The sequence below is a fragment of the Jaculus jaculus genome, chromosome 5, assembly GCF_020740685.1.
Source record: "Jaculus jaculus isolate mJacJac1 chromosome 5, mJacJac1.mat.Y.cur, whole genome shotgun sequence".
NCBI classification, from domain to species: Eukaryota; Metazoa; Chordata; class Mammalia; order Rodentia; family Dipodidae; genus Jaculus; species Jaculus jaculus.
The window spans coordinates 462,568-476,324 of record NC_059106.1 but is presented as its reverse complement, the minus strand read 5'-3'; the positions used below and the strand labels follow the sequence as shown (position 1 = coordinate 476,324).

The window sequence follows — 13,757 nt, the reverse complement described above, 5'->3', positions numbered from 1 at the left end:
GCTCCACCAGTTGAGCAGAGTGGAATGGGGATTGTAGGGAAGTGGTTTGATTGTTTACAGTGAAGGCTGCCACTCCATTACAGGAGCCATCAGTGAAAACTAGGGGGTCATGGGGAAGAGGTCAAGGAGAGATTAATGTAGGAAAAACAAATGGCTGAATTCTCAGAAAATGGAGAAGCTTGTTAGCAGGGTAGTGGTTATCAAGGCATCCCTGAAAAGAGGTGCAAGATTTTGCCCAACATCATCATTTTGTATTAACCATTGTATTTGGGTAGTGGAGTAGGGCAGAATGATTTTATCAGGGTCCTTACCAAATATTTTTCTGCTTTGGTCAAGTCCAATTTTTATTAACTCTGCCACCCACAAGGTATAAGGAGTAAGGACTTTTGGTGGTGAAGTGGGTAAATGGACCCAGAAGAGGGGTTTCCCTGGATATCTGTTTTAGAATGGCACTCAGAGGCCCAATGTTTGCCAGACTTACAAAGTTGACAGAGGGAGGAAGGTGGTGGGCATGTAGCCTTAGAGGCAGTACATTCTCCAGAAAAATGACCTGACATTTTACAATGAAAGCAAGTTTTATTGTTATTTCCCTGTGTGAAGCCCTTCAGGGAAGATCCTGTGGCTAGTCAATGCTGTGAGAGGCAGGGTCCACATCTGCACAGAATTGGATAAAGTCAGAGATACTTTTACCATGGTGGGAGGGGTGGATGGCTGCCTGGCAGGCCGAGTTGGCATTCTCAAAGGCGAGATGTTTTATAAATTTATTATCTGTTTCTTCCCTTCCCATAAGCCATTTGGCAGCCTCAGTGAGGCACCTGATAAAATCGCTGTATGGGCCATTAGGTCCCTGCCGTACTTTAGTCAAGGAAGTCACAGCCAATCCTTTAGATGGAAGATTTTGCCAAGCCTTAAGGGCAGCATGTTGGATTTGTGAGAGTAACCAAGGGGAGAATTTTGGTCCTGATTAGTATCATAAGGTGTGTTGCCCAAAAGTTTATCTAGCATCCAGAACTTAGAAGAGGATCCAGTGGATGCATTGTGGTGGGCAGTGTCTTGACTTCTCTCAGTATAATCAGCCTGCCACAGGAAGATGTCTCCTCATGTCAGGAAAGCCTTTGCAAGCATTTTCCAATCATTTGCTAAAAGACAATTATCACTAAGGGTCTATATCAGGGACATGCTAAAGGGAGTAGTAGGTCCATAAGAGGAAACAGCACTTTTTAGTTCCTTGATATGTTTAAATTTTAAATGGTGATACTGCTGAGGCTTAATAACAATACTTTTGTTCCTGCCTAGCTCACTATCATCATCTGAATCAGTAGATTGTTTAGAGTGCTTATCTCCTTCAGAGCCTTCCTCCCCTGAATCTGTTTCTGCCCCACTCAACTCAGGTGGTGAATGGGTTAAAGAATTTGCTCTTGCTTTCACTTGGGCATGTGTTATTGGAAACACATGAACAGTCTTGGGTTGTTTGATTTTAGCTTTGATGTGTTGTATGGGGGCAGGAGAGGAAGACTGGATTTCTAAGTCTAAATCATGGAGTTGTTTAAGCAAGGTCTTTTCTTTTTTAACTGTAAGGAGAGTTTTTAGTGATTGGGCTTCCTGGGAAAGTAGGTGGGTCGCCTGTTGAGTGACTGTTTCTAAATCACAATCAAGAGTTACAGGGAAACAGAAGTGACATGGCTTAGGCTTGTGAATATAAGGTGGAGGGTCTGCTATGGGGGCTGTGGGAGGTGGCCAATCAGGGTTGTGATACCTGGAAGCCTCACCCTCCAGCTCTGATTCCTCATCTGGGGAAAGAGGGGCATTAGGGGGAGGGGTAACTGCAGATTTGGAGAAAATAGGATAAATGTATTTAGGGGCAGGTGGGTCATCCTCGGGCATAGGAATAATGACAGAGGGGCACTGAGAAGGGTGATCATTTGTTCCACCCAGTGTCTTTGCCTGTGAGCTGCCACCGCAGTGCCCACCTAGAGGGTGCGGCAGCTCGGAGGAGGGAGCTGCAGCTGCAGCAGCAGCAGTAGCCGCCACATGGGGATCCTGATGGCTGGAAGTTAGTTCATGAATGGGAAGGATCTGACTAGGTTTAAGGTTAATTTTAAGAAATAATTCTCCATCAATAACAACTTTTGAAATGTCTGGTTGGCACCGGTGCACCTGGAGTCCATCGTTTATTAAGTTCCAATAGGAGAAGATCTGAACCGAGACTTTTTCAGGCCCCAAAGTCTTATAGTAGTCTTTTAAACAATCTCCCATTCTCCCCCATCTTTTTTTTTTTTTTTAATTTTTTATCAATGCTACCTTCCTGGGGAAACCATGGACATAAATCTTCTGAGAAGAGGAAAAAGTGAACAAGATCTTTTCTTTTTTTAAATTTTTGCCCCACGAGTCTTGAGGGAGTCTTTAAGTCCCTGGATGAAAAGTTCCTGTTTACTTAGGGTCTGTTCCATGATAGAAAGGAAAGAGTAGAAATGGCAAGACCAGAGGGCAACGTAACTAGCCGTAGAACTGGCATGGGGGATTCCCCAATGGGCCTGATGCAAGCCTGTCCACAAGTTTAAGAATCTGGCAGCTGCCCTAAGGGCATTTACTGGCCATTGTGTGACCGATTTCGATGGTTGGAAGAGAGGCTAGATAGGAGTTCTTTGCCAATGCCTGAACAGGCTGTTGGGATTTGCACAGGGAGCTAGGGGCCTTCAGCCAATGCCAGAGGGTAGCCCTGGCCAAAAGTCTTCAGTTGCCCTGTTGCTATGTTGCAATTCCACGCTATGGCACCAACCGAAAGTAAAAGAAAGAAAAGAAGTTTACAAAGAGGAATAAAGAAATCCCACAGTTCCTATGTCTTGCAAATCTTACTGGATAGTCTTTATTTAATGGTTTGTCTAGAAGTCTGCGTCGCTTGTCTTACCTTAATTTGATCTGTATCACAGACGGGCTTTCTGTGGTGATCATGGTGCAGATCTGTATCACAGGTGAATTACCAGAGGTGATCTTTATGTGGACCTTCACTCACGCACCGGTGGGGTAGCGGTCCAATGGCGGAGATGGTCGTCCACTGGAGCGACGTTCAGGTTTTTCTTTGTACCTCAAGTCCCACATATTAGGCAGCACTTGCCCCAGCCATTGGGGGAACAACAGAGACCCAAGGGGAAGTAAACCTGAATGAGAAAAAGCAAACAGACACAAGAAGGAGACCAAGCTAAGTGTTTGTCAAGGTCTCGAAATTTTATTTTTACACATAGGTTTATATAGGGTTGTAGGGGGAAGGAGTCATATTCAGGGCAGAGATCACAGGGTTGCTGGCTAAATACAATTTCTTTGTTTCTTTATCAACTACCAGCAGCACTGGAGGAGGCTATCACCGAAGTGTAATGGTTTCTTCATTTCCGGTAATAGATCATTAGATGAGGAAATAGAAACTTAACTCGCAACCTGGTGGCCAAGGTTAGGCTCAGCATGGTTGAGGTTAGGCTCATAGCTCCCAACACAGAGGTTTAAAGGTTGGCTGACTCCCTTACTCTCAGACTTTTTTTTGAGGCAGAGCATCATGGTAAAAGGATATAGCAAAGGTACATATCTCATAACATTGAGAAAACAAAGAGGACAGAAATTGCCAGGAAAAATATGCACCCTTCAAAGACATATCTCCAGTGACTTACTTCCCCCAGCCTGGTTCCCACTTCCCAATAGTCTTTTAATGATAAGTTCTTCAGTACATAAATCCTTAATGAGTTTAGTGCCCTGACCTCTCAGTAAAGCCACCAACAGGGGACCAAAACTTCCACAAGTTGGGGAGGATATTTCATATTTAACCTATAACTATTTTGGTTTTGAAATTTTAAAATTTTCCTCCCAACTATATATATATATATATATATATTTTTTTTTTTTAAATTTTTAAAAATTTTATTTATTTATTTATTTGAGAGCAACAGACACAGAGAGAAAGACAGATAGAGGGAGAGAGAGAGAATGGGCATGCCAGGGCTTCCAGCCTCTGAAAACGAACTCCAGACGCATGTGCCCCCTTGTGCATCTGGCTAACGTGGGACCTGGGGAACTGAGCCTTGAACCAGGGTCCTTAGGCTTCACAGGCAAGTGCTTAACTGCTAAGCCATCTCTCCAGCCCCCTATATATATTAAGGTATTTAATTATTTTGTCTTACCTGTTCTCACTACTATGCATGTACACTTCTTATTTTATCCAATAATTAATGTAAATTTCATTGAGCAACTTACTTGTACTTAATTAATATAACTAAATATTATTTTTAAAACACAGTGAATAAGCAAGTAATAATTATTTCTATGCATTTTTATCCATTATAAACATTCCAGATTTCTACTTTTTTTATTGTTTTACATCTCATCAGTAAGGAAAAATTCAAATCCTCAGTGGTTGAGTAAATATTTTCTCAAGACAGTTACATCCTTCAGTTTCATATTTCTGAGCAACTACATAGGCCCCTTTCTCTACTTTCTCAGTTTCTGGATTACATGGGCATGGTACTATGCCTGACACTTTAACCGGGTTCTCAGCATTTAACTTAGATCCTCATGCTAATAAGGCAAGCACTTTACCAACTGAGCCATATATCCCTAGCTTCATTCCCTTTGCCCTTAATATGTTAATGATTCACAAAATTATAATAATCCTTGAGAAGAAAGTGGAAATGAATTTAGTCTCCTACTTGTCCATCTGTCCCTTTAATGCCAACTAACTTAAATATGTTATGTAAAATGTGTCCATAATAAGAGAAACTAAGATTTTAGAATATTCCCATTATATATTACTATTTTCTGTGTTTTTAACATGTGACCAAGTGAAACAAAAATAAAATGATTATGAACATATTCTTGCTTTCATATCATCTAGCTATGCTCATCTTGGAAGTTTTCAGTAGCACCATGAATTATGGTCCTACATGCTAAATTATTCTATATATGCTGGTGGTTACATTGCATTGTGTCTTTGCAGCATCACAGCCATAATGGCCTCAGGTCATCCTGATACAATTTCTTTATTTTGCACATAAATACATGAATATCTCAATGAACCTCACATGGCATATCTTGAAACTATTTAGATAAAGCCCAAGCCTGCTTTACTGCCATGACTTGTCATGTTGCCTCCTTATGCTATACTATAGCATGATAAGAAACTATGTCCCAAAACCAAGTTCCAAGGGGTGAAGTGAAGACTTGAAGTCAATGTGTAAAACAATGTGTCATTTCAGAAAATATGGGCACCGATCTAATTACCATAGCAATTTGAATCATTTGAGTGTCTGGCACTACCTCAAAGTAGTCAGGTAAAGGAACTAAATATGATAGGTTACATTAAGGCTGATCACTCTTAGTACTCAAAGATAAAAATAGATTATGTTCATGATTTTAGTAATATGTAGCTGAAAAGACATTTGAAAAAAAGGTTTTAATCTTAGCTTAGCAGGTAAAATTTACACCCAAGAAATTGCAGATAATTTAATTTATATTTTAATATATGTATAACTGTAAGCACATAAGCTTAACACTGTTTATGCTGATAAAATGACACCTAGGTCTAAACTCTACACTGATCATATTTTCTCCTAATTTGGAAGTAAGTTGCACAATATATGTATGCAAAGATATAGGTGAAATTTCTGTAAATACATAAATGATAGATTCCTTTTAAAACATCATAAATTATCCTCCATTTTCAGAATGTGAATTATCATATTTATTCTTCAATATCTGTCAAATATGCATTTCTCTCATACATGTAGATAAAAGCCTTATAATATATAAGTTTTTTCACATACATAAAGGAAATATCAACAGTATTCATACAATTTTGATAGAGGATTCCACTCAGCATAAGACATAGAACTTAGATGTGAAAGGTATTTCCAAAGTAATCAAATATGATGTTTTTTAATGGCTGTGAGAAACATGACTTAGAAATACTACATTGAGTCTCTTCAATAGTTTGCTTCTTTAATGAGGCTATAATTTAGAAAGGAAGTAAGAGAAAGAGCTCAGAGTTACAAAGAGAGATTTTTACAATAAGGTAAGAAATTAGATACCACCTCATATTTGGGTGTTTTGAATATGTTCAAATGAAATTGACTTGTAGATATTTATATTGACTTTATGTTCTACATACATCTAACTTGGTAAATATGACAAGACTCTTATGGGTCTGTAACAGTTAAATTCTGTTCTCAACTTGATCAGATTAGGTCCTACCTAACATTCCAGCACTTTGTTAAGGATAAGGGGTGTGGAAATCTCTTATTACTGCTTCTGGGATAGATGGATCCAGCTGGTGATGCCTTGGAACTTCACTGCTGTAGGAGTGGTTAGAATAACCAGGTGGGCTCCAGTCCAGTGAGGCATGAGTGTTCTGGAGAGGAGATTGCTAAAGATATATCTTAACACCAGGGTTAAGAGATGAAAAAGAGAGGGGGGGTTCTTTTGATGGCTCAGGTAGAAGGAAGTTGGCATATTCTCAGAGGAGATGTCTAACGAGACTTAATGCTGATAAGTATTCATGGAGAGGAGTGTCCATTAGGGGAGGAGGTTTCCCAGGAGTAAAGGGTGTCCATACATGAGTTCAAACAGGCTGAGAAAAGAGTGATCTTGGGGGTAGATCTTACTTGTGCAAGGGCAAGTGGGAAGAGATGGGCCCAAGGCTAATGGAACTCAGAGGTTAACTTTGAAAGGTGGGTTTTAAAGATGGCATTTGCTTTTTCTATCTTGCCTGAGGATTGGGGTCTGTATAGAATACGGAGTCACCAGACTATTCCCAGTGCTCTGGATACTTCCTATGTTACCATAAAGTCTGGTTCATTGTCAGATTGGATAGTAAGAGGAAGGCCAAAGTAAAGTAGAATGGATTCAAGAAGGTGGGAGGCAACTATGTTTGCAGTTTCACCAGTTGTTGGGAAGGCTTCAACCCATCCTGAGGAAGCATCTACCATAGTGAGAAGGTATTTAGTCTTTTTTTGTGAGGAGGCATGTAAGTGAAGTTTATTTTCCAATCAACTTCAGAGAGAGAACCATGGTGTTGATGGGATTTCAGGAAGGAGGGGGTCAAGTTCTGCTTTGTGGAGAGGCTTTGGCACAGAGGAAATCATTGAGGAGAGGTGAGAGTGGAAAAGAAGTGCAGTCAGAAATCTTTCTGTGGGTAAGCACCAGTATGGAAATGATTATGTAAGTGAGTTAATATGGTAGTAGCCTGTTGATCATCAGGCAGGCAGTAGCAGTCTCCCAAGAATAACCAGCCCTGTGGGTCCAGGACAATACCCTGTATTGTGAGAGTCTGATATTTTTCAGGGGTTTAGGAAGGGGTAAAGGATGCTGGAGTGAGGAAAAGAGCTGAGGATATGGCTGTACTTTGAAGACTAGATTGCCTGGCTACTTTATCTGCAAACAAGTTTCCTCAGGCCACAGATGAGGTTAGAGGCTGGTGTCCTTTGCAATGAATGATGGCTGCTTTTGTGGGAAGGTAAGAAGCTTCTAGCTTAAGGATAAGAGGTTCCTTGCTAAGTCAGTATGTATATTAGCTGTCTTTCCCTTCAATGTAAAGTACTTGGGCCTTCTTTCCAAATGTTAATGTATTTAACAATAGCAGCTTTAGTAATCTAAAATCAGTCTCTGTGACTGCAAATTTTAAACTTATTTGAATTTCCCTGATTTTAAATCCTATGTATCTGCTTTTAACCTTTAGCCAAAGCACATCAGTCCATTACAAATTAACTGTGATCAAACTCTCTGGGCATTGGCACCAGAATGCAGCCAATTCTTAGCCAGTAGCCCTGTTTCAACAACCTTCTCTGTAGTCTCTCCTTCCCCATTGAAAGCTCATAAGCAAAGCCTCCAAATATAATTTTCTCTGCACTTAGCATTTTCAAACTGTCACCAGAATAGTCTATAAAACTTGGCTTACTGCTTTGGATGGCATCTTCAGTTGCAAGTATCAAATCTGTGTCCATTCCTCTAAGAGTTCCAAAAGACCAAACTCTGGTGAGATTCATCATGCCTCAACACCCCACTTCTGTTACCAATTCTTTTGTAGTCAGCTTCACGTTGTTAGAATGAACTTTTAAATCAGACATGCATTATGAGAGGAAGTGAGTTATTAAAGTTTACCAATCCAAGGTAAGACCCATAATGGTGGAAGAACTTAGCCCCCTTTCACAGGTCAACACAGAGAGAAATACCACTACCAGCACCATAAGTAAGAACACTCCAGGAACCCCAGGCAGAGTTCAAGCACTCTACAAACCTTTAGACTAGAAATAAGGTCTACCTCCAGTAATACCTCATGGCTGGATCCCAGGATCCACCCACAGTGACACCTCCTTCAGCCAGACAGCTAGTGATCTAAGTTACAAGTTAATAAACTCCTAAATCTATTGGGGGCATCTATTTAACTACTACAGTGACACTTGTAGATATAGCCCTTGTAGTTTCCTAGCACATCATACTGGTTTTCTGGAAATCACAACCATTTGAAAGAAATTAATTCTACCATTTTCCTTCAGTAATTATAGTTGAACTCCATTCAGAAGCAACTTGAAATTAATTTGTATGTCCTTTGTGAAGATGAGCATAGACAGATCTGAAGCAGCACCTTCTTCCTTATTTTTTCTTGTCTAGCAGAATATTATAATTTATTACCCGAAGGCCAGTAACCCCTGTCTTCTTCGTAACATAACTGAAAAGAATAAAACCTTATCACAGCATGTCTGGCTATCTGAGTTGAAAGGTGATTGGGGGGGGGGTGGAAAGAGCAGCCATTTAGTAATAGTCAATATGTGTTCATTTTATTTATTATTTCTTCATCATTCATATAACTAAATGGAATGCCCAACTTCCCATTTTAAAAACTATGAGGCAATCACTGGAACTTCATATAAATCTTAGCTTTTATTTTTGTGAAGTTCTCAGATTATTTTATACCTTGAGTCTACTTCCTTGCTAGAATATTAAATGAGTCTAGTAACAGAATTTTAACTCTTTCCATCACTCTAACCTCCCCATAAGTATTATTGCTAGATAATAAGAGTAGATAAGTGTCTCCTTAGGTCTCAAGGGCTTAGGGGAGGTTTTTAGTCACCTTACCACACACATTTACCATGCTGAAACACCTACTTCTGTTTCATAGCTCATAAGGAAACCCACTATCTCTATAGCCACTGAGAGTTTTGTTGTGCAGAGCTAATGATAACTAAAATCCAAACTGTAAGTTTTGTGAATGAGCAAAGTCAAAGCGCATCTTATCAAAAAAGAAATGTAATTTAAAAATAACTTTTGCACATGGGTTGTCCAATAGAGACATTGTCAAATTAGAGCATATCTCTAGCTTCTAGATATTCCTAGATATTCCAAATCTCTTTCTCATTATGTTTCATTGGTTGTTTATTTGTTTCCTATCCTTCTACCTCAGTATTTCTTTAGTGTATTCCTATCTTACATGATAGTATAGTGAACACTCAATAAATGTTTATTAACTGATTTATATTAGTGCATTCCACAAAGGAAATAATTTCATTTTACTTGTTTATGTTTTCATATCCAATGATTCTTCCACAGTTAAAGTTAGACACATAATTAGGAAAAAACCAGAAAGCCATAATTCCTGGTTTATTTTGGTGAATGCAGCCATTAGTTCCTCATGTGCTGCCCATGGTCACTATCTGCATGAGCTATTTTTTCTCAGGGAAGGAATGTTGCAGTGAATTCCTGATATAGTTGTATGTCCAGTGTGCCATGATGATGTTAGTTCAAGTTGTGAATCTAGGCTGCAATTATAATTTTTGTATCATACCAATTGGTGGAGGGATAAATGCTTCTTGTGGCTTTGTGTCCTGAGGATATTTCTTTGGACACTTTACAAATAAATAGCATTCTGTGGACAGATGAGAAAAATCTGATTGCTCATGTAGAGGCTGGAATAACAGGATAAGAGTTGTAAAAACAGCTTAAAGAATGTGGCTATTGTACAGGTCATGAACCAGATTCTTTGGAATTCAGCACTGTGGGAGGATGGATATCTACTCGAGCATCAGACATGAAGAAGAATATCTATGGCAATATTGAGAACCTGGTAATCCACATGAAAATGGTAACACTTAGAGATACAATAGAAAAAGCTGTCAAGGACCTCATATGTCAACAAGCCTTGATATCTATCACTTCATTTTGGGTATAATAACAGAAGATACAATGAAAATCTGACTAAACCCTGATTACCAAAAGTATGGCTCAGTAGCATTCTCCAGTTTTGAACAAGGATTAGCCTGTTTAAGAGAAATTGCAAAGCAAAGATGTGTTCTTGCATCAATTTGCCTCATGAACAACCAGTAGTTTCAGTTAGGTCATGCTCTTAAACCTCAAGTTTCCTTTATTTTTACATCATTTTTGGATAGATTAAAAAAGATTTATATTACAAAGTTTAAAGGATTTGATACAAATCAACTAAGTGTAGCCACATTGCTAGTTGAGGGGGACCTTAAGAAGATTCTTCAACATGAGAAACAAGTATATGATATTACTGCAAAATTGGTGGCCTACCAGCTGAAGAACCTAATGGGCAGAGAGGTTATTTGCTGAACTATATCATTGCATACATGTGAGATTTGGGTTTGGAATACTATATACTAGAATCTTTTGAGACTTCTGCTTTTTGAGACAGGGTTGTAGATTTGTGTAGAAATGCAAAAGAAAGAATAAGAAGGGAATGCAAAGAGAAGGGTGTTCAATTTCCACCTCTTTCCACACACAGGGTGACACAGGCTTATGATGCAGGTGCATGTATCTACTTCTGTTTTGCCTTTAACTACGGGGAAATTAGTGACCCATTGACCATATTTGAACAATCTGAGGGAACTGCTAGAGAGGAAATCCTTGCCAATGGAGGGAGCCTGTCACATCACTATGGAATGGGCAAGTTATGAAAGCAGTGGCTAAAGAAAACTATCTCTGATGTCAGCTTTGGGATGCTGAAATCTGTCAAGGAATATGTGGGCCCCAGTAACATCTTTGGAAATAGAACCCTTTGTAAATTCATTCATATCATTATAAAAAAGGTTACCTTTTTGTCATTCATAGCATGTTTTGTAAGAAAAGTGTACTGTTACATATGGAGAGCAGATTTGCCATGAAGCCAAGGCCATTACCCATCCTGATGTCACTGTTGTCACGTGCTTGTTGCCAAACTGCAGGAGAAGCTGCAACAGGAGCAGAAGGAAGACTCCTGACCTAAATCTCCAGTTTAAAGAATTCTTTGGATAAAGAATTTCATTTGACTCTTGAATTTGAAAGCCTCAGTAATTTTAATGGCAAAAATCTTTTACTTTCAAATAGCATGATAAATTTTTAGGTAAAGTAATTTCAGTTTAGTTCTTAATGATGGTTTAATGGCATTTTGAATTACTGGTTTAACTTAAAAATTTTTTAAAGTATTAATGCATATGCTATTATCAAAAGTTTGAAGTATGCTTTTTTTGTTTGCATGTTTTGGTTTTTTGAGATAGGGTCTCACTCTGGCCCAGGCTGGCCTAGAACTCACTATGTATTTTCAGGGTGGTCTTGAACTCATGGTGATCCTACTATCTCTGCTGCTGTGATTAAAGTATGATATTTCTTAAATAATAAAGAACATTAATAGCATTTAGCACACACTTTTTCATTCAGACCCAGTGACTGAGGTTAAGTGAAATGATTGCTTCAAATCACTGTCTATTGAGGTTCATGACTCACATTTTGAGATGGATTCTTTTCTTAATGCAATACCTAACTTTTTGACATTTTTAGAGTTAATATTTAAACAGATAGTGTACATCAAAATGAAGATGAGCCTTTAAAATGACTTGCTATTTATGTAGCAACAGTTCCAAAGTATGTTTCAGCAGTTTGATACCTTTTTAATCTGAAGTAGCCTTAACCAGAGGATGAAAATTTTAAATTGATAAAAGATTTTTAAGACTTCAAAATAATAAAGAATTTTTAACCATTAGAATTGGCTTCAAACTAACGAGCTTAAATCTGTAAGCAAATCAAAATTAAATTTCAGCTGAATAACAAAAATTCAGTATTCATTTTTTGAAATTGTCTCTCTTTATTGATAATTTATTTTTAATTATTGAATTTCCAGCAGATCTTTGATTAAAGCCATTGATAGTTTAAGTAGTTGGATGCCTGAAGAATTGCCTCCAGAATTAAAAGATTGTTAACTTTATAAAATGCATCTCTTCATGAAAGTGATTATCTCTAACTGGTGATAAAAATGTGAAATTTAATAAGGTATTGACATCTCATTGAAAACGTGTACATGTTTCTGAGTTTTTTTTTTTTTTTCACATAAGCAAATTTGTTAGCAGACCTGTTGCCCTGCATGTGAGTAGTACAACCTTTCCCTGGGGAGTTCAGATTTCAGCAACCTCAGAGATCTGTAATTGATAGTAGAAGTCTGTAAGTTTAGCCTGTTGTGCTTATTTCATCCTGTGAACTTGATGGCAGTTTGGAACTGAGTGATTTATGTCTTTGGTTTTGTTTTTGTTTTTTTTTCTCGTGTAATGAGTTACTTCTCAAACTTGATTTTATAAAGGTGACTACAGGTTGTAGTTGAAGTAATTTGTTTAGGAATCATTTTGAAATACAAGAACGTTCATCAGTATTTCTCAGTGATTTAGTAAATCAGGAAGCCTTCCTTGTACGGTACCCACCCACTTCTGGGAGGTATTTCAATGCAGACTTACTTAGTGTCTGTGGAAGACTGAGTCATGAACATACACACAGCACTTAAACCATGCCTGTTTCCTGAAGTATCTGAATGGCTTCAGACAATTAAAACCAGAACATTGTCTAGGGGAGGCATCTTAAGTTATAGATCAATTTATTTAAAATTTTAAAATCTGTAGCCTTTTTGATATTTGGTATGGGTAATTCTGACTTGACTTTCTTAAGTTCGTCATTCTTGTAAATTTTTTTCTTAAATTTGGTGATGTGACTTTTGAATTGGGGTTTCTGAGGGAAGGGGAACTTTCTGCTAGTGAGAAATGGCACTGAATACTAAATATTCCAAATGAACAGGCTTTATTGACACCTGGAGAAAATGTTGCCTTAAAGTGTGATGCAATTTATAGCAGTGCAAAGCAAATCTAGTTTTATGCTAAGTAACTTGAGGCTTTTGATTAGGTAAAAATTGTAGAAGCCATGTGTTTCTTGTGTCCAGCTTTTTACCATAGAGCAGAGTTAATTAAACCCTGTTATTCTGAGGAATTAGGAGTTTCTAAGTAAAAATGCTTATGTATTATAGGATTCATAAGGCTATGTATGAAGCTGGAAGCTTTCTAATAAGTATATTTGTGGTGATGTGTTTTGGAAAACAGAAGCCTAAGAAAGAACAAGCTTCCATCATTACAAATTATATCAGATACAGCTGGTTACAAGAAGCCTGTTTTGTTTTTTTTTCCCTCCTCCAGAATATTGTAACTATGTTGTAGCTTGCTTGCATTTTTGAAAATGCCTTCTGTATGTTGACACCATAAATTTTCAACCGTCATATTCTTTCATAGCAATAACTTCTAATGGTAGCAGATCAGAGAAGTTTGAAGTCCTGAAGTGAAGGGTGTTTCCTCAGGTCTTCAGATGGGCCTGGCTTTGGTATCAATGTTAGAACAGAGTTTCCAGGGATTGCTTCTAAACTTGCATGTGGAGCTGCTTGAGGCAGCCAAACAAGATACAGTATTTTAAGAAGTTCTGAG

At 38.1% G+C, this 13,757-nt stretch overlaps 1 protein-coding gene and 1 pseudogene across 6 annotated transcripts in view; both read left to right on the top strand.

The window, feature by feature from the left end:
* Positions 1-13,757, top strand: part of Thsd7b (thrombospondin type 1 domain containing 7B) — a 797,324-nt gene that overhangs the window by 468,050 nt on the left and 315,517 nt on the right. The gene's annotated exons all lie outside the window — the stretch shown is intronic.
* LOC105944750 lies at positions 2,769-13,618 on the top strand (annotated as a pseudogene).